This window comes from Syngnathoides biaculeatus, chromosome 15 (genome assembly GCF_019802595.1).
Source record: "Syngnathoides biaculeatus isolate LvHL_M chromosome 15, ASM1980259v1, whole genome shotgun sequence".
Taxonomy (NCBI): Eukaryota; Metazoa; Chordata; class Actinopteri; order Syngnathiformes; family Syngnathidae; genus Syngnathoides; species Syngnathoides biaculeatus.
This window is the reverse complement of record NC_084654.1, coordinates 10,722,746-10,743,607: the sequence shown is the minus strand read 5'-3', so window position 1 is coordinate 10,743,607 and position 20,862 is coordinate 10,722,746. Positions and strand designations below refer to the sequence as shown.

Here is a 20,862-nt window from a genome sequence, read left to right as displayed (position 1 = left end):
GTAGTAGACTAGCATGCTGCATCAGCATCTGTGTTTACAACTGACCATATTCATCTATTGAGGTGTTCCAAAACAAACATCCGGGCCTCCTGCCCTGAAACTGACACACCAGAAGTACACACGCAACAGCAGCGGTGGACCTGTCTGGTAAAATGCAATGGTCCTCGAAGTTGCACAAACATGCTTAACTGCTGCTCTGTTCTTTTACCTTTGATGCCCTCCTCAGTTTAGACGTCATTTGTGAGCGAAGTCAATTGTAGCCGTTTATTTTTTTTCTCCGTACAGTACTAACTCATGTTATTGTATGAGCTGTAGTGGCACCAATTTCACCCTGATCATGCCGTTTTTGTAAATGTCAACTAACTTTGACAGTGGCATACACATTAACTGTGCCAAATGATTACTCTAATATTTAAATTACAATGCGGATGTATGATTCCAAGAACAAATGAGCATGTTTTATCAGTGTACAAGCAGTGAAAAAGTGGTACTTTTTTTTAAAATCCAAAATGAAAGCAAAAATCTGAGATGTATTAGGATAAGATTTCAAAACAATACTATCTATGTTTTTGCAACCTTTTAATTTTCATAACTGTCTTACGTTGACAGCAGTTCAATTCTTTAAGCCTGGGAAGTGCTTATCTTCATGTGAACACTAAACAAAACTGTGCACCATTTTGTTGCTTCAGCTATGTTGTACACACAGAAAATGTGCGTACCTCTTGTTGATAAGTTACCAACATTCATGTTCCATTCACATTCTGTGATCATTTATCCCACTGTTCCTGTTTGCCATTACTGCTACCCTTCTCCGGTGACTTCACAGAATGACAAAAGACCATTGCATGGTGGCTTGATTGAAGACTTGAAATTGTCCATGAATGTGAACGGTTGTTAGTTTATATGTGCCCTGCGATTGGCTAGCAACCAGTTTAAGATGTACCCTGGGAGCACGCTTGTGACTGTAGTAAGGATAAGCAAAATAGAAAATTCTTGGTTGGAAAGGTTTTTTTTTTTTTTTTTTTTTTTGGGGGGGGGGGTTGGTCTTCCTTTTGATCCCACATTTGGTGCCTTTTTGAGGCCCATTTTAAAACAAACAAGCAAACAAAAAAAAACAACATTTTTGTAAATGTTGTGGAGAAAAAAAGATACTGAAACAGTTCTAGCAAAAAATGTTGGAGCAGGACCTTACCACCATAGCAGCCATTGGACAAATATTGTGCAATATTTTTCATTCTTGCTTGACTTAATAACTTCAGTTGTTGCTAAACAGTTTCTGTTGTCTTTATAAATTCAGCTTTGCATTGTCGTTATCCAGAAAATCAGCTTGTAAGCCTGTGTATTCCCAGTTCTTTTTCATTCTTGACGAATGTGTTGGGCATTTTTAATCTGATCAATCACAATTTATTTCTGTTGGAAAAATGGTGTGACTTTTGTGGTGGTTTTGAATTTAAAGCAGTTAATTGTCGTATTTCAATAAGAAAAAGTCACTTACTGCACAGAACAAACAATACTTTGTGCAGCGTTTAATTGCCTAGTCATTTGTATTAAAATGCATAGTTAAATATCCAGTTTACAAGAGTCCGCAGGCCTCTACTCATGTTATCGTGCCACTGTTTGGTTAAATCCATTCTTAGCCAGATTAAGGGTCTGCATATTCTGTTTAAATGATGAAATGGAAGTTTTTTTTTTCTCATGTGTAATTATAATTAGAGTACAGTACATAATTTGTAACTGTAATTATCATTAAACGGTGCACTTCAATCAGATGCTGAGACCTCAGCATTTTGGAAGGTCACTGTTATTTTATTATTGTGATTTACCAAAGTGAGGGAAAAGTCAATGTGCAGCAAACTTGATGGGCATGGGGATGATCCAGCCTTCCATTTCATTTTCCATACTGCTTATCCTCACTCGGGTCATGCTGTAGCCTCATCCAGGTGTGTTTGGACGAGAGACAAGGAAGACCCTAAACTGGTCGGCAGCCAATTACAGGCTACATCCGAACAAACATCCATTCGCACTCACATCCACACCTACGGGCAACTTCGTCTTCAGTCTACCTACTATGCATGTTTTTGTGATGTGGGAGGAAACGGGAGCACTCCGAGAAAACCTACACAGACACATGGAGAATATGCAAACTCTACACAAGTGAGGCCGGAATTGAACCCGGGTCCTCAAAACTGTGAGGCAGATGTGCTGAGTTGTCGCTCATTGTGCTGCCCATGGGCATGATATTAAGGCTAATTGTATTGCGTCAGATTTATATCACAGTTAATATTTTTGCTCTTGACATCAGGTTATATTCATTGGTTGGCTACGTATTGGTTTGTTTTCATGTACCTATACGTAGTTTCTGTGTATCATCTCGTCATCATTACTGTAAATTGCAGTACCTTTTAACGTGTAAAATCTAGATTCTCTTTGGGTTGGTGTTTATTATTTTGAGGCAAAACTATGTTTCCAATTTTTATAGATCATCTTGGTAAAGGGCCTTTTCTCTCTCAGCATGACTTTGTCTCAGTGTCAGGAGGTTTCATTTCTTTCAGAAGGATAGAAGCTAACAGAGTAACCTGTTTAAAAATAAACAAATAAATAATACAGTATGGCCTCCTGTCCCATGTATAGTGTGTGTGCACCAGGACTCAGGATACACATTTTTCAGTGGTGCAACCTAGTCATTGGTTTCCAAGTACTGAGTCAAGTCCCAAGTCAAGTCGCAAGTGCTTGTCTTTGAATTTTGAGTCCTTTTGAGAAATTTTAACAACAAAGTAAAAATAAATTTTAATATATCAAATATTCATATATGTAATATCCATCCATTTTCCTTACCCCTTATCCTCACTAATGTCGCAGGCGTGTTGGGGCCCATGCCAGCTATCTTTGGTCAAGAGGTAGAGTGCACCCCAATGTGTTTCCAGCCAATCGCAAGGCACTCATGAACAAACAATATAATCTATCATCATCAATCTATATGTGTTTTATATATATATATATATATATATGTATGTGTGTGTGTGTGTGTGTGTGTGTGTGTATAAAATAATTTTACAGCATGTTATGACTTATCTATGTTCACTTTATTTCTTAAGTGACAAACAGACTTTTAAAGAGAATTTGCATCCACCTGAAATAAGTTTCCTTCTGACAGTTGTATTGAAGAATCAAGTAATTGGCTAAAGTATATTTTTATTTGGTTAAACTACAATTATGACTAGGTGAGAAAATGAGACTTCACATAACAATGAACGACCAATTGGTTTCCTCTTTTCTGTGTTTTTATTATTCACATTGTGGAAATAGCAGGATCTGCACTTTGTCTCAAATATTTATAGTGAGGCAATTTCAAACAAAAATAAATAGAACAAATATTCAAGTTAATGTGGCATACATTTGATCAAAAACAAGGCATTAAAAAGAGGAGCACAAGATCCTCTTGTTATAAAGGCACAGCTTTAACTGTGGTATCAGTCAGAACATGAAAATAAGTTGAGAAGAAAAGGACAGTAAAAAGAATGATGCAACATGTTGAATAGATGCTAACTGTGTGCTGATAAGTAGATAAGGTGAATACAAAAAATTGAAATTCAAGACTGATTCAAGCTTTACACCAGGGGTGCCCACTGCGTTGATTGTGATCTATCAGTCAATCACCAAGGCAGTTATGGTTGATCACGACCATGTGCCCCGCCCACCCCCCACAGAAAAAAAGAAAAAGTTGTCCATCTCATTGCTTTATTTAGGTGTGGCCAATATGTCGATCCCGCGGGTAGATTGATTGACATTTGGTTTGACCAATCTTGGACTCTGACATGTCACTGCGCATGTGCACATCAAGGCTGGTTCTAGCAAGCTGGCTTCCTATTTACCGCCTGTCTCTTACTATCTCCAATGCGGTCACTGCGATGTGTCCACCCCCCGCAGATGGTGCGTATGACATCTTTGTAGATCGTGAGAGGCTTGCTGCTTGAAAAGTAGATCTTGGGGCAAAAAAGTGTGGGCATGCCTGCTTTACACAATTAGTATTTGGGGGGCTGATCACTAATCGGTGAATTAAAAAAACAAACAACAAAGTCCCGATATGATCACAAGATGGAGCAGTGTGTGTATTTAAATGACTTATCCATTTCCTGTGTGTGACTGTGGTAAGGAAGTGAAGAAACGGGTCCGAGCAGGTTGGAACAGCTGGCAGAAGGTGTCTGGTGTGTTATGTGACAGAAGAGTCTCTGTTAGGATGAAGGGCAAAGTTTATAAAACAGTGGTGAGGCTGGCCATGATGTACAGATTAGAGACTGTGGTGCTGAAGACACAACAGGAAGCAGAACTGGAGGTGCCAGAAATGAAGATGTTGATGTTCTCGCTCGGAGTGAACAGGTCTTATAGGATTAGAAATTAGCTCATAAGAGGGACAGCCAAACTTGGATGTTTTGGAGACAACGTTCGAGAGTCCAGAGTTCGATGGTTTGAACATGTCCAGAGGCGAGAGAGTGAGTATATTGGTAGAAGGGTGCTGTGGATGGAGCTGCCGGGCAAACGGGTGAGAGGAAGACCAAAGAAAAGTTTGATGGATGTCGTGAGGCAAGACAAGAGGACAGTGGGTGTTAGAGAGAAAGCTCCACGAGATAGGCTTAGATGGAAAAAGATGACACACTGCAGCGAACCCTAACGGGACATGCCGAAAGGAAAAGAAGAAGACTTGTGTACTTAATTGCTAAAAAAAATATATTTACAATCTGTGTCCTTCTATTTATGCCAGTGAGGCATAGTGACAGACAGAACAATTTACCGGTAATTGTCTTGTATTAGATGGCAGTTAGTGGATACAGCAATTAATATATATACTTTTTGTGACTTTTGTTTGTATGCCGTGAGATTTTTCAATTTTAAAATATGTTCCTTGGCTCCATGAAGATTGGAAATCACTTCTCTAGTCGGGTAATATATTCTAATCAGTCAGGTCAAACCAACATTACAACATGACAGAAATAATATGTTCTAATTTACTGTAACAAAATTATTGTAATTAAATTACTTCACCCACGCCAAAACTTTAAAGCGTGGTTTGACAGAACAGCAGCATGTTTACACACAACCATTAATGATAGCTAGAGAGCCTGCTTGTGAGGTGTATCGTATTAAAAGTACGTGAACATACCTCAAGCAAGCCTTAAACGAACATCCTCTCCTGTCCTTAGCACTGTTGACCACCAACACACGTTTTACCCCATTTTGTCCTTTTAATATAGTCTTCATGATCCACTCTTGTTGTTGTCATTTTGTAACGAGAGTATGCGGCTGCATTTGAGTTGACAAGATAAAGCCAAGGATCATAAAAAATGTGATTCGGTGGTATTGGACTACAAGATTTTACTGCAGTAGTCAGACATTGAATCGTGAGATCAAATTTGTCTTGTAGTCTGATCGGGTCAACACGTGTTGTCTGTCTCAGATGTGTTCTCTCTCCCATGCCACCGACATGTTTCGCACAGTGGAGATTCGGAATAAATGTCTTTTGCGGATCTGACTAATGACATTGTTGGTCAGATCAGTAAATTATGACATTATACCCATTCAGCATAAAATGGTAATTATTGTCTGATACCGATCAGGCCGATAAAAGTGCACTTGAGAACACTACAGTGACAAAACCAGATTGTAATGAAAAGGAAGCTCAGACAGCGCACGGCCAGCTCGGCATGCAACTATTTCCGTGATTGCTCACAAAACCGCCTGCTACTGCTAATGAAAATGAGTGAACACGTCAAGCCACGCGATTCCTTCAGTGCAATCTGGCAATAATTGCCCTAATGTTAATTTTCATTGTTGTTTCTCTGTATGTTACTAATTCTTGGTGGATTTTGTTCCGTATGTAACAGTCACATTTATTGTTGATTTATGTTGCAATATTTTTAAAAATGTATTTAGGTTGTCTATGACAGAGTGACATCCTGGTCAATTCCTCTACTTGACTGTTCCCAACCAAAGCTTTAGTATGTCATGATCCTTTCATCTGAGTGATATCCGCTGAGAAAATGAACATTATGGTTACACTGATCTGAAGTTCCTGTAACAAAATAACCAGAGGCATGCTGATCTTTAGAGAGAATTGCAGAATGTCTCAATAAAAACTGCAGTTCTTTTCAAGTCAATGCCTTTGAGTCCAAGTGAAGCCAAGAGTTGTTGCTGTTCACATCGAGTTGCAAGTCGTGTGACATTTTGTCAAGTTGAGCCTAAAGTCATCAAATTTATGACTCTTGTCTGAGTCCAGTCCAAGTCGTGTAACTCGAGTCTACACCTCTGCTATCTTTCTCAAGATAGTGATATATCTAAGTATACAAACAACTCTGGACTGGTGAGCATACAGTAAATCATCTGACATAGTTTTAACAGAACTTGTCAAGAACATTCATCCATGTCGAGCATTTCTTTTGTTAAAATTTCCCAAATACAGTGCACAGCACCAGCTGCTTCATGAAACCAGCCATATGGCTTTGATATCTGTGGAAATTATGACTGCAGGCCCTTTGTGCTCCAGTCCATGCTTGCCTCACAACTCTCAAGAAATGCACGGCAATTGTGAGCCTTTTTTTCCCCCCACAGTGTGCTGAACTGCGCCACTACTTTTCACCTGAGGATTGCTGACCAATGGTTAGGCCATCACAAGAACTCACCATTCAGCAGAACATCTCGTGTCTGTCAGCAAGAAAATGACAGTTAAGCATTTGAGATGTAATGTGGTAATATTATCCACGCACCCACCCCTGTCCCTCTTCACTCCAGTTTCCTTTGCTGAGGAAGAAAATGTTCAGCCTCATATGGGTCATTATCCCAACTTCATGTCCATTCACTGATACTGAAATGCTGTCAGCAGTTTTGAACATTCGTAATACAGTAGTATTTACCTTAATATATAGTACAGTGAATCGTGGTTAATTGTTTGCACCTCTGCTACGCAACATAGATTTTTAAGCATTTGTTTTTAATGGAGTGGCCAGGGTTCAAATCCCAGCGTGTGTGTGTGTGTGTGTGTGTGTGTTGTGTGTGTGTGTGTGTGTGTGTGGTGTGTGTGTGTGTGTGTGTGTGTGTGTGTGTGTGTGTGTGTGTGTGTGTGTGTGTGTGTGTGTGTGTGTGTGTGTGTGTGTGTGTGGTGTGTGTGTGTGTGTGTGGGTGGGTGGGTGGGTGGTGGGTGGGTGGGTGGGGAGTTTGCATGTTCTCCCCGTGCCTCCATGGCTTATGTCTGGGTACTCCAGTTTCCTCCCACATCCCATAAACCCGCATTAATTTTTGACTCTAAATTGCCCCTATGTGTGATCATCTCTGTGACTGTTGCCTCTCTCAATGTGCCCTGTGATTGGCTGGCAACTGGTTCAGGGCGTACCCTGCCTCCTGCCCGATTACAGCTTGGATTGGCTCCAGCACTTCTGTGACCCTCGTGAGGATAAGTGGCTCAGAAAATGGATTGATGTTTTTAGTGTACAGCAAGTTTAAATTAATAGCTGCAGGCCTTTGTTGTAATACTATGTTGTGGCGCAAATTCTTGGCAGAGAACTACCTCCCACAAGCTAATACAAACCTACATCTTATAGCAGATAACCCAGGATATAGTGTGCCTTTTGTGAAATTTGCAGTTTGTCAATATTCTCACAATTATTGTATAGAACTCATCATGGCTTCGTGGTTGATGCTCTATCATTGATTTTTCCTGTTTCAAAAAGAGGTAATGAAGGCCATGCATTACAAGGATGATGTACAACTCATTCAGTTCAACTGGTCTTGACTTGACAAAAAAAATCCCTGAATAGATTTGTATCTTATTTTTTTTCTCCTGCTGTTCTTAAGGGTTTCATCAATGGAGCTGTAGAAAACATTCTTTGTACTTAGAATGGCAACTTAGTACAGAGTAGTCTGATCCTAATTAGGTAAATCTCAATATCTCAGAGCTTCATGCTTTTGGCGTTACTCTGGTGAATACATTAACAAATGGGAAAAAAAAAATCAAACATCTCTCTGAATAGACCCATTGGTGCCCCACTCATGAGTACTTCCACATTAGGGCAGCCTCGTTTCACTGGTCAAGTCCATCTTTTTTGTACAGCTTTTGGGCTCAATGAATGGTGTGAGATAAATGTCTTATACTTGTTGAGCCTTTCCAGTTTAGTGTTATCCAAGTCCTCGTGTGTAGAAGTCAATGGTGGTTGGACAAAAGTTCATGACTCTTTCAAAATGACATGCTTATACCATATGGTCATCGTAGGCTGACACATTCCCATTCATTGTAAAGGATAAGAAGGGGTTACAATGCTGGAACTTTCAAGGTTTAATAGAATTCATGTTCCAGGATGTTATTCCATCTCAGATTTCACTGTATTTCACATCAGTTTTTCACTAGGAAATCTAATTCACTCGTTAGTAACTGTTTTAAGTATTGGCTGAAAACAGAATTTATCACACAGAATACCTGTACATGACTTGAAATTTGTATTGAAAGTGAAATGGTAGGACTCTTCAATAGCAATGAAACTTTTGGCACAGAACAAATTGAACCTTTGCTTTGAATTTGAGTTTTATAAGAGCAACTTTAATTTAGATTTGCTTTGGCCACAGGTTTCCCCCACCGGTTTTTTGAGTACTGTAGTTCCCAGTCTTTGGTTGAGGCCTGAATAGCTTTCTCTGTAATTAGCTAAACAAAGGACTTTTTCCAGGCAGGAGGAAGCGGTATTCATAAATTTAGCACACCAAAAAAGTTGAATATTATTAGGACTACTCTTTATCTTTTGAAAATATCACTTGATTTATGAAAGGTAAAAAAAAAAAAAAAAAATCCTCCTTTTCAAGGTGAATTCCAATAGTGTTGCGGCAAGCTGTTTGCCTTTTTCACGGGTTTGTCATTTAGTTTTCAGTAGAGTATTTGTTTTCTGGAAAAAAAACAAGCAGAAATTAAAAATAAATTATAACATAGTTAAATGTGATGAAAAATATACTGGTAGGGCATTTAATAGGAACTTGACTTTAGTTAGCCTTGACCAAAACCAACAGAAACACAGAAAATAAGCCAATGCCTTTACCGACCCCAAACTCCCTTTTGACACTGGGCTTTATGTGTGATATACATGGTGTCAGACGTTTCCTGGAAAGCACATTCAACTCCCTCACAACCAAAAACAGGTCACTCTTGAGTCAATATATGCAGTGTTGGTATTGGTTCTGAATATACATTGTTATGGTGTCAGCTCTTTTCCAACAAAGATGACTTTCAGTGTTCTTTACACTGAGGTAACTCGAAATCCACGGAGTTGCCTGACTTGATATCACAATTGGGACTGCTGAAGAAACAAAAGTTTTCCATGTGTTACTCAAAAGCTTACTTGCACAAGGAATCTATCAATTTCCCTAGTCTTGGAGTAATTTCTGGAAAAGGGAGCGAGAGGGAAAAAAAAGGGAAAAAACATCTCTGAAGTTAAGTGAGCTAAGTAATTTCTACCATCTGGTGTGCACATTTCTGCTCCCTCATTCTCCTTTAAATGTAAAGTGGCATTGCAGAACAGAAGGCTTAGCCACAATAGTTAAGAGAATGACAGACTGGAAAAGGGTGGTCCTTTCTAATGGCAATGGGCAGGGAATGTTGCCACAGCCCTGTTGGCAGGGCTTTTCATTGGGCACAAAGAGTAGCTGATGCCCTCCCATTCATTCACTGCCAAACCATCCCTGGAGGGCTCTCTACCAAGTGCTGCTTTGCTTTGGAATGCCCTTCACCAAGCCAGTGGAGAGAGATTGTCCCACATCAGTCCAATCTCTTGTTAATGCTGGCTGACTGGGTTGTGATTGTGATTATAATGAATCAGTCAGCAAAACTAACTTGAACCATTTATTAATCAAGTCCCTGTGACTTTGCCCTTGTGAAGCCAATCACCTGTAGTAGTTTATCATTATGCACCCAGGGACTCTACCAACCTTGAATAATAAATCTATGATTGACATCTGCGTCCACAAAAAAATTATGCTTCAATTCCATTACAGTATATTTATGAATGACAGGACGGTTCTCTTTGATTGAACCAGGTGGTAACCTGAACACGTTAAATCAGCTTACTGTAAACAATTCAGCAAATTGTGAGTTCTCATTCTTTTCACTGGCAGTGGTGGTATGTCAGAAATTTGACAGTGTTCTTGCTCAGCCTAGGCAGAGATAAAATTGGATTTTTCTGAGTCTTGTTGTGTGTCTTGATGTGACTGTTTTTATTTATCAAATTTTAATCTTTGGCAGGTGCTGGGCGAATTGGCCTAAATATGAGATCACAATATTTCTCCCCCAAATGTCAATATTTGATGTTTATTGTATTACAGTTTGTAAATGTGTAAAGACCCAGACAAAATGTATTCACCATATAAAGCACATTTATCTAACCATTATAATTATCACAAAGAAATAGATTTCACCTTTTTTTTATACTAAAAATTGCATTTATAACTATGACTGCAGAGCTGCCAACCTGTTGAAATTTACTTCCATAACATGATCTGTCTAACTTTCCATGTTTGATTCATTATCAGAAATATTGCTGCAGCACAGTTATAGCAGTATATTGTCTAATAGGATAAACTAATTCAGCATACTGCTGAATTGCATCACCTAATCATAATTATATTACTGGAATTGTTTGTGGTCATTCATCCATCCATCCATTGTCTTTGCCGCTTATCCTCACAAGAGCCGCGGGGAGCGCTGGAGCCTATCCCAGCTTTCTTCAGGCAGGGGTCAGGGTACACACTGAACTGGTTTCCAGCCAATCACAGGGCAGATCAAAACAGACATTTGCACTCACTAGCACACCTAATGGCAATTTAGAGTCCAATTAATGGTTAACTATTGAATTACATCAATTTTAATACATTTCTAAGGTTTTGGCTCTGTTGTAGATGTTCATCACTTTACCCTTGGGTGCGAGCGATGTACTTAAAAAAAGCTCAGTCTGACAGAAATCAAGATGCATAAGAAGAAAAAGTGTGATGTAATTTCGAATGAATACAATGCAGTGATCTGTAAATAAAGTGAATTAAAAAAAATCGATAGTGACGGTGGCCCATTGTAAAACTTTGTATGATAACTCATGTAACAAAGCTGCCAGCTAAATCCCAACATATTCAAGACACTGAAGGTCTTTTTCTTGACCGTGATCAGCAAACTACGATCTTATCTTCTCACCCTGTTTACTGAGAGAACAGGAAAATACAACTTCAACTACCATTATGGATACGTACGTAGCCTGCGGTGTTTTTTTTTTTGTTTTTGTTTGTTATTTTTACGTTACAGGAACACATTCACTCGATAACGTGCTTCATTTTCAATTGATTTTACATGGATGTAGCTGTCTTTGTCGCAGCATCTTTTATACTCATTTTGCAGATTGTTGTTGTTCACAAATGATAGATGGGACTCTTTGGTGGGACTTTTTCTTACTTGCTAGTCGTTAGAATGTCCTCTATGTTGACGCTGTGCAACATGCAGGAACACAGGGCTGTGAAATCTTGCAGACTAGTGGATCAAATAAATTTGATAATGCCGACCATTAATAAAATATTGATATAATCAAGTTTCTCAATATATAACCCAGCACTAGTTTTGGCACACATCAGGCACAAAGGATAGGGGAAAGGCATTGCTTAATTTTTTACATTGTTTCTTGTCCACAACAGCAGAAACATTGTTTATAGAAGTTGCACTAAATAATGCACACAACTGACACTGTCGGAAACCGAATAGGGAAAGCAATGACCCATCAGTAGAGGTTTTGGGTTTTTTTGACGGTTAAAGTTCAAATTTATAAACATTTCCAAATTCTACTGTATGTTTCGGTAGATTAGAGGATTTCTGATGTGACAAACGTGTCAAATGACACACTGTCACCCTAGGTCAAAGCTAACCATTTTTTGAATAACTATTAGAGTCTAATGATGAAAGAGCACATGACAATTTGTGTGGCTAAACAACGATAGCAGGTTGACAGTATTGATACTTGTAGCAGGAGCAGTTTGCAGAATTTCTTGTTGTTTTCACAGCACTGTTTGCGTTTCCTGTCTTTCAGTGAAGTGCATGATCTGTCAAACTGATAGGAAGGTGGCAGCGGAAGTGCAATTAATGTTGAAACAACAAGAATACAAGAAAAAAAACTGTTCAAGCAATAGTACTTCTTAAGAAACTGTATTGGGGTAACCATTTAAAACAAAAATGAGATAAAACAAACTTCATTTCAAATGCAAAGATCAGAGTCAAATTATTTGTAATGTGCTGTTTAGCAAAGAGAAATATCTCTTACCATGACTCAGTTTGTCACAAACTTTCTACTTTTCTACTTGTAGTTAGTTCGCCTTGGAACCACTCCTTGTTTCCATTTTCTCACTGCTCGTGCTCTCCAATCTGCTGTGGTCAGCGAGGCAGCACAGTCTGTACAGCTGATGTTCGCATCGCTTCTCCCTCCATTGCACTTGCTATTATTCTTCCCCGTCTGTTTAAACATTTGCAGATATTGCCTTTCGGTGTCTCTGTTTTTGAGGTGTCAGCTGTAGTGTTGGAATGTGTCCGGAATGAATCTCCTATTTAAAAAAGTGATACAAGGCAAAAGTTTTCAGGGCATTGAAGTGATGGCAACTTGACTGTTCAATTGTCTGAGAAGACATTTACCCCATATCTGAGCAAACTCCATCATCCTGCAACACTGCATACAGTAGTTAGGACAGACTACTCTGTCAGTTCAATGATCTTGACCTAGATGAATGAGAATATTCACTGGCAAAAAATGTGGGAGGATTTTTAAAAAATTTAACTTACCCGTGTGTAAAGTAGATAATCCCTGTAATTTGTTTGTAAACAGAACATGCAAAATCATGTTGCAACATTTGACCACAGCCTCATAACCTTAATCAGTCTTACAGTCACATGAATTCCCCTCCTCTCACCTATTTATTTTCCCCGTGTGAGCAGGATTTGTAGTATGTACTGCACTATATTTCTCAGGCAGAGGATCGCAGCAAAGCTATAACTCATCAGTGGTGTGCGAGGGCTGAGCCAAGCATGTCTTAGATCACTCTGCTCTCTTCCTGAGAAGCTTTAGATCCTGTGACTCAGGCTTCCTCTTTGGTGCCTGGTCTCTGGACGCTATAAGCACACGTGATGCTTACAATATGTAGCCATCCACACACAATTACAGAAGAGCAAACAAAGCTATCACATGCTGCACATAAAAAGTGTTGATTTTTCTGATTTAAATTTCAGATTTAATAAAAATGTAGTAAAGTAACTGTGCACATCATCCAGCATATGATCAGATTTTCTGAAAATCCACCTGGCTTTCATTGATGATAGAGAAGCAACTCACCAAACCGTGATCTCACCACCAGTAGCTCGCGTCGACTCCTCGCATTGGTTTGTCTTGATTCCAAAAATCAAAGGCCAGCCGCAATAATTGTTGGGTTGCTTTGGAAGAGCTTTAAGCAACATTATGTGCAACCAGGAGAGGTTCGGTCAGAAATCCAGCATTGTGGCTCAGTGAAATATTGGCTGTATCGTTGTGAGGACAAGTGGTACACAAACTGGATGGATCGATAAATCCCAACATTATTTGAAAGCGGTCTTGGATGACAAGTGTGACCTATCAAACACACAGTGCACACCAAGGTGTAGTATTTGTACCCAAAAAAATGGTATTTATTTTTTTTAAAACTGATTGCACATGAGCATTTCAGTGATATCACAATGGTTGCATGCAATTAGGTTTGGGACACTGGTTCCATTTGGAAAGAGTTTTTTCAATTGCAGGGGAAAAACTGCAGACACACTATCTGTCCAACACATTTGGCGGGACTTGAGTGGGTTATTGAACAGTGCTTCGCATAAGCCCCTAATTGGATTTTCCAATTCAGCTGTTTGATGAGCAAATAAAGTATTTTCCAAATTGACTAATTTTTACATGAAATGTATTTTTTTTTAATTTGGAAAGCATACATTATAGGTCACCGCAACTTAGCAACTACGTTTTCATAGTTTTTATTGTAAATCAATGCATGGTACATGCTGCTGTGACTTTACACAAACTGAACAGTAATTTAACTTTGTAAGGCATTCTACAGAAAAAAACATCAATAGCTTGTGTTAGAGGTTTTCCCATGCAGTGTGATCAGTCTTTGAGCATTTTTTTTCAAAAGGAACATTATCGGTCAAAGGACATTGATCTTCGTCTGGTATAATATAGCACTTTGTGTCACATTGAGCTTGTGATGTTCTTTTTCTGTACACCTCAAGCTAAAAATAAATGAATCAGTGCCTTTTAATTCCTGACAGTAGTTGAATGTTTCCATCACAAACTTTATTTGTTGGTTACGTTCATCATTATTGTTATGAAATTTTGCTAACGTCAATAGATCAACAGTTAATCAACACACATTTTTGTGAAAGCTTGCCTGAGCTGTTGGAGGTGAATTCTGAGCGGGGCTGCATGATATGGATGGTGGGGTCGGGGGGATATTTTGTAACCCTCATCCAGCCCCTGAAATAAGTATTGAACACGTCACCATTTTTCCTTACAATATATACTTCCAAAAGTACTACTATTTGTGTAAAAATTTCACCAGATGTTGGGAACAACTGAGTAATCCAAACGTACCGTAATTTCCAGCCTACAGAGATGTGTAAAAGCCGCAAGTGCCCACATTAAAACATACATTGAAACAGGAGATATTTACAAAGAAAGACACAGAGTTTCCAAAGTTTTAATACTTTATCTTAGTTTAACACAGCAACAACATGGTAGGTCGATCAGGGCTCGTTAAAAAAAAAACAAAAAACATACCGGTAAAAAAAACAGCTGCGACGGCTACACAGTAGCAAGACGGTAAGCACTAACAGAGCCAGTTAAAAAAAAACATACCTAAATCACTGAGACGTGACAGCAGAAACATGTTAGAGTGGCACTAACGCACCCTTCCGCCCGTTACAAAAAATGCACAAATTTACCCCATCACCGCATAAGCCGCAGGGTTGAAAGCAGGTGAAAAAAGTCGCGGCTTATACGCCGGAAATTACAGTACAAAGAAAGTAGAATAAGTTCAGATAAATTCTATGTAAAGTTGTGAAATGATACGGGGAAGAAGTATTGAACACACAATTGGTGGAACAGAAGGGCATGGAAAGTTAGGACAACCCCAAGCATGATACATAATCTTAACAGCAATCCAGCCCCTTGTCAGTGCAAATTAATTATCAGATGGTTCAGTCCTAATTGATGGCCTACGAAAAAGTCTCATTGCCAAGATGTGAGTAGGTGTGTGTATGCATGCGTTTATGCGAACCAGTTCCAATGAAGGTCGGAAAAACAGAATACAATAATTTGCAGTTCATATTCAACCGATATTCAAATGAATACATATGGAAGTAAATAAGAAGACGTACTGTAACTGGATTGGCAGGGTGTTAGGTTCTGACCTGAAGTAACCCTGCCTTCTTAACACTGAATTTAGATGGTGAATAACTGACAGCGAATTCTAACCACTTGAATCTCAGGAGACTGAAAATATTGCATTTGAATTTTAAAGGTTTAATTTTTTCATATTGCGAATTTGTTCAAATTGAAAAGGGACAGCTATTGAAAATGTGATCGGTTTCAAATAAGAATGTGAATTTTACAACATAAAAATTTTCAGGGCATTTTTAATTCCAATCCTGGTGGCACATATTTACTTCCATAAATACACCACAAAGACAAAATATTTAATGTTCAAACTGATAAACTTTGTTTTTGGCAAATAATCGTCAACTTTGAATTTAATGGCTTCATCGCGTTTCAAAAAAAGCTGAGACAGGTTCATGTTTACCACAGTGTGACATCACATTTCCTTTTAACAACATTCAATAAATGTTTGGAACTGAGGACACTAATTGTAGTTTTGTGGGTAGATTTCTTTCCCATTCTTGCTTGATGTGCAGCTTCAGCTGTTTAACAGTCCCGGGTATCTGTTGTACCTTATGCTTCATCATGTGCCAAACATTTTCAATGGGAGACAGGTCTGGACTGCATGCCACACTATTTTTCTGGCGGAAAGGGCTATGGGGCAATTGACAAGCTGCCTGGTGGGGGAAAAAAAAAGGTCAACTGTTGGAGCAACTATTAGAAAACGGAAGAAGCTAAACATGACTTTCAATCGCAATCAGAGTGGAGCCCCATGCAAGATATCATTTCACAAGTTTACATAGAACTTATCTGATCTTATTCTACGTTCTCCTTAGAAATCATGGAGGGGTCTGAAATTTTTATCGTAGGTGCATGTCCACTGTGAGATAGATAATCTAAAAAGAATGTTTTCAATCAATTTGATTCTAGCTGATAGACAGGTCTTCAAATACATATTTGCAGCTGTATCACACAAATAAATCGTTAAAAAAAAACATACATTGTGATTTCTGGATTTTTCTTTTTAGATTATCTCTGTCACAGTGGACATGCACCTACGATGAAAATTTTAGACCCCTCCATGGTTTCTAAGTGGGAGAACTTGCAATATAGCAGGGTGTTCAAATACTTGTGCTTTCATCCTTGATGAGGGGGGTTCCAAGGTGGAATTTTAACATTACACATAGTCTCATCCTGCAGTTTATTCTTGGGCTTCGCAATGCATTTTTCAGACCAGACCTTCCTTTGTTGAAAAAGAGAGAACCTTGTCCAGTTTCACCGCTTTTTCTTCTATTTGCACATACTCTGAAAGTCATTGGATCTTAAAATAACAGCTTTTCTTTTTTTTTTTAATATACTTTTGGCATTATTATCAAGAGTAAACATAAAGCAGTGTATCTGCCTCTTCTTCGTTCTATGTTGCCTTGAACTCTTTGTTAACTAAAGCACTGGTGGTGTGCGCTGCATAGTGATGCTGTCATAGTAAGCCACACTGATGGGCTGCATAAGAACTGTTGTTGTTGTTTTCCTTTCGGCTTGTCCCATTAGCGGTCGTCACATCGTGTCATCTCAAATTAACTGTAATATCTTTATTATGAGTGTACCCCTTTAAAAGTGGATTAGCCGGTGTAAGGTAAACTAGGCAGGAGAGTGAGTGTGGCAGAGCAACAGCTCATTGTTAGATAAAGTTCGGTGTGTTGCTTTGTTCAATAAAAAGCGACTAAAGGAACCCAGTAGTGACTCCTTTTCGTCATTGCTCAATCACGAGCTCTTCCAAAGCAACCAACAAACTGAATAGTTTTAATAATACTTTTAGTTCGGTTGGATTCTTTTTGTTGTGCGTGCGTGCGTGCGTGCGTGCGTGCGTGTGTGTGTGTGTGTGTGTGTGTGTGTGTGTGTGTGTGTGTGTGTGTGTGTGCGCGCGCAACACAATGTCTGTGCACAGACCACACCAACAGTATGCAATTGACCCCTCCGTACAGGGCACTTAACCACGCCTCCTGAAGTGACGTCACGCCACGTGCGCTGACGTAAGACAAACAGTAAAAATGGCAAATACAATACATTTTGAACTGAGACAGACTCCATGCTTCTGATTTCATTCAAATCAACGATATATTATAGATTCTAAATACAATACATTCTTAACTGAGAGAGACGCCATGCTTCTGATTTCATTCAATCATTCACACGTAGCAATGTTATGCTAGCGGAGAACGTCTCATTCATTTATACGAGACGTGTATTAAAAATCAAATTTAGGGCATATCTTCGTGCAAACACAGTCTGGTTAAGCTTTGGCCGCGAGCCAGCAAGAAACCGACACGTTTGTGCAGTCCGATCATCGCTAAATATCGCTCAACAAAGAATAAGTGTGTCAATCGTTCACACGTAGCGGTGTTATGCTAGCGGGGAACGTCTCATTCATTTATACGAGACATGTATTGAAAATCAAATATAGGGCATACCTTCGTGCAAACATATCTGTTCCGGTTGATATTAGATGGATTTAGTTGATGATGCGGTCTTCCACAAAGTTTGATCCATCGAAGCCATTTATCGTACTGGGTCTTCGGTTTTGGAAAGGGTACGAATCGAACTCCACCAACTAGCCTTTCAGGATACCTGTCGTCACTATTACAAAGTCCGTGACTACACCTCTTAACCATATTTTTTGTTAAATAACCCAAATACGCGATAAAACGCTAACTAAACCGATACTGGACCATGCAATGTTGTCTGAGAAAATGGCGGGAGCAAAAACGGGCTTTGGTTTATGCAGATCTCTGGCCTCTGATTGGTCAGTGACGCGGATTGCGCAATATCAACGGAGGGGTCAATTGCGAACATGTTCATCTTAGAGAGAACATTGTCTGCAAGTGCAAAATAAATTTGAAGTGATTGAATGCATTTTTGGAAGACAAACAATATTTCTGAATTACACAAAAGAACCCAAGCTCTCAGATAGTTTTGGTGAAACCGCCTACTGCCTAAAGCAGTATTTTGTTTAATTGAACTCATCCTGAGTTTTAATCATGTGTAAATTACATTTAAAACTTTGGACAGCACAACTGAAAAATAGCTCAAGTGAAGGCCAGCATCATACAATTTTCCCAGTGTGGGTAAATGACCCAGATTGAAGAAAATTCAGTCCAGAGGTTTTTTTTCCCCCCAGGTGACTGGCTCATAGATTATTCCAACGCTCCAAAATTTCATTGCTGAATAGACAATATGTTGTAATAATTTCTGTTTCTGGCATTTCAAAAATGTTAACATAAGTGGAAAGGTTCTCTGCGGTGTATCTCACTGCGCCTGTGCTAACCTGGTGGCATTGCTATGCGTGCTTATTTGCACAAGCCTTTCAGATGCGTTATTGAGATGCAAAATCATTTATTGCAATCCATTCCAGGTTTGATAAATCATATTACGCATCCTAAATTAATCAATTTACCTTACCCCACAGCGTGCTAAAGGAGCTCCACGACACTTTAGCACATTTGGCTGTCATGATCCTGCCGCTCCAGCACGAGCTGTGTGGGTGTCCGCACGAGCTGTGCGGGCGCCCGCGTGGGTGCCCGCGCAGGTGCGCTGATTGAGGCGCATACCTGCGTCTCATGCGGGCTGATTAGTCTGTGTATTTATACTACCCCGAGGACGACTGGCCGGCGCCAGTTCGTTGATCTTCATGTCCCGTTCCAGCACTCTCGTATCCCTGATCGACAACCTGTGTGTACCGACCTTCGCCTGTTCTCCGACCAACCTTATAAGCCTGACTCCTTTGATACTTCTGCCTGCTTTGATCATTCTTCCATGTACCGACTCCTGCCTGCCCGCTCACCTGCTCTCTTCGCCCGACGTCCCAACTACCGCTGCTGCACCTGACTGCCTGCCCGATCCCCGACCACGATATAATAAACGTCTCTCCCTGAACTACCTTGCATCGTCCGAGTCCTGCATTTGGGTCCTACTCCCGATCCGATGGGACGTGACATTGGCAGACGAAAACCTGGTTGTGTTCAGTTTGATCAGCTTCCACAAATGTTTGCGTGAGCAATCACATTTTCGGCCATTTTTGCTCGTCAAACCTTTAGTAAATGAGGCTTCTTATACTGGATCATCAGATTGTGAATGTACTGTACTTTCCATCTATTGTCGTGTACAACTTAATTAGTAGGCCTATTTACAATAATTTGACTGTCACTGGCAATTCAGTATGGTACTGACCTTGTCATCGACCTTCCTGGTCCCATTTAAAGAACAGAGATCAGATTTTCCTTTCTGCCTTATTTCCCTGGTCAACACCAGTTTTTGAATGACAGTTTTCATGACATTTCACTTACACTGTCAACTGCAAACTAATGCAGGTCATTTCCGTGAAAGTGTCCTACAGATCTGAGGGTCTTCCTGTAGCATAAATAAAGTGTGAGGTAGTGTAAGGCCAAGCAGCATCCTTTTCCTTACTGTAATCACATGCCCATCTGTCAATGGCTGTGCACCACTCTCAGCACCACTTCCCTTTTGCCCCCACAGCCCCTCTGCCATATGCCACAAATAGCATATATTCATAATCTATATATGCAAATTCTTAATCACTTAATCCTTTATTTATAAAGTAGCAACACCCTAAGAACTCTTCTTGGATTCTCTTGGATTCAATACCCAATTGCTTCTTAGCAGAATGCAATCAGCATTGATTTAATAGCCTCTTGATATCCATATAAATATGCTTGCCTTTCAAAATTAATTGGTTTGTGCAGTCTGTTCATTTACCAAAAAAAGTCTGTATGTGATAGTCTGAATGTACTGTATTATTGTTAATTGTCAACCATTACAATAGGTTGTACAAAAAGTAAGCTTTTTTTTTCAAATCAAAACTACCAATAACATTGTTTTCAAAAATTTATTCAACACAGCGGTCCTTCTTATATAGTTATATTAACAACTTTCCTATCCTTAGAAATTGTAAATTAATTCTATTTATTTCATATGTGGATGCAAGAAATAACTCCAGGTTTTCAAATGTCTGTCTTCAAGGAATAATGGTGGTTACACCATGAGGTTCTCTCCCTTTATACTCATATATTTCAATGGTACAACTAAATTCCCTTTTATGATTAATAATTTGCACTTCTAAACCACTGTAAACTAAAACATTGCAAAATTAACACCACACACGATGTCCATCAAAACTGAGCATAATTATATTTGTAAAGTTATTTTATCGAGCTTTTGTTTTGGAAAGTGGCTGCTCTTTGTACGTCCCTCTCTGCCACTGTCTTAGTGTTGATGGTAAATCCATGAGTGTGTTGATGTATTTTTTTATTGGGTTTCTGTTGAAAATGGTCCATGTTTCACAATTGTCCAGCTTTTCCACCTCACTCATGCCATCTCATATTTTCCTCGACTTTTCCAACACTGG

The 20,862-nt window shown here is 39.3% G+C and overlaps 1 protein-coding gene and 1 long non-coding RNA gene across 5 annotated transcripts in view; one reads left to right on the top strand and one right to left on the bottom strand.

Moving 5' to 3' along the window:
- Positions 1 to 20,862, top strand: part of prkd3 (protein kinase D3) — a 50,196-nt gene that overhangs the window by 2,458 nt on the left and 26,876 nt on the right. The gene's annotated exons all lie outside the window — the stretch shown is intronic.
- On the bottom strand, positions 11,871 to 13,070 carry LOC133513668 (uncharacterized). 2 transcript variants are annotated; one of them, XR_009798564.1, is made up of 4 exons: positions 12,958 to 13,070; positions 12,830 to 12,851; positions 12,683 to 12,766; positions 11,871 to 12,594 (listed from the first exon to the last, which is right to left on the bottom strand). It is a non-coding gene; the product is annotated as an uncharacterized LOC133513668 (long non-coding RNA). The 2 variants fall into 2 exon arrangements; XR_009798565.1 differs by having other exon boundaries at positions 12,070 to 12,107; positions 12,318 to 12,594; positions 12,683 to 13,035.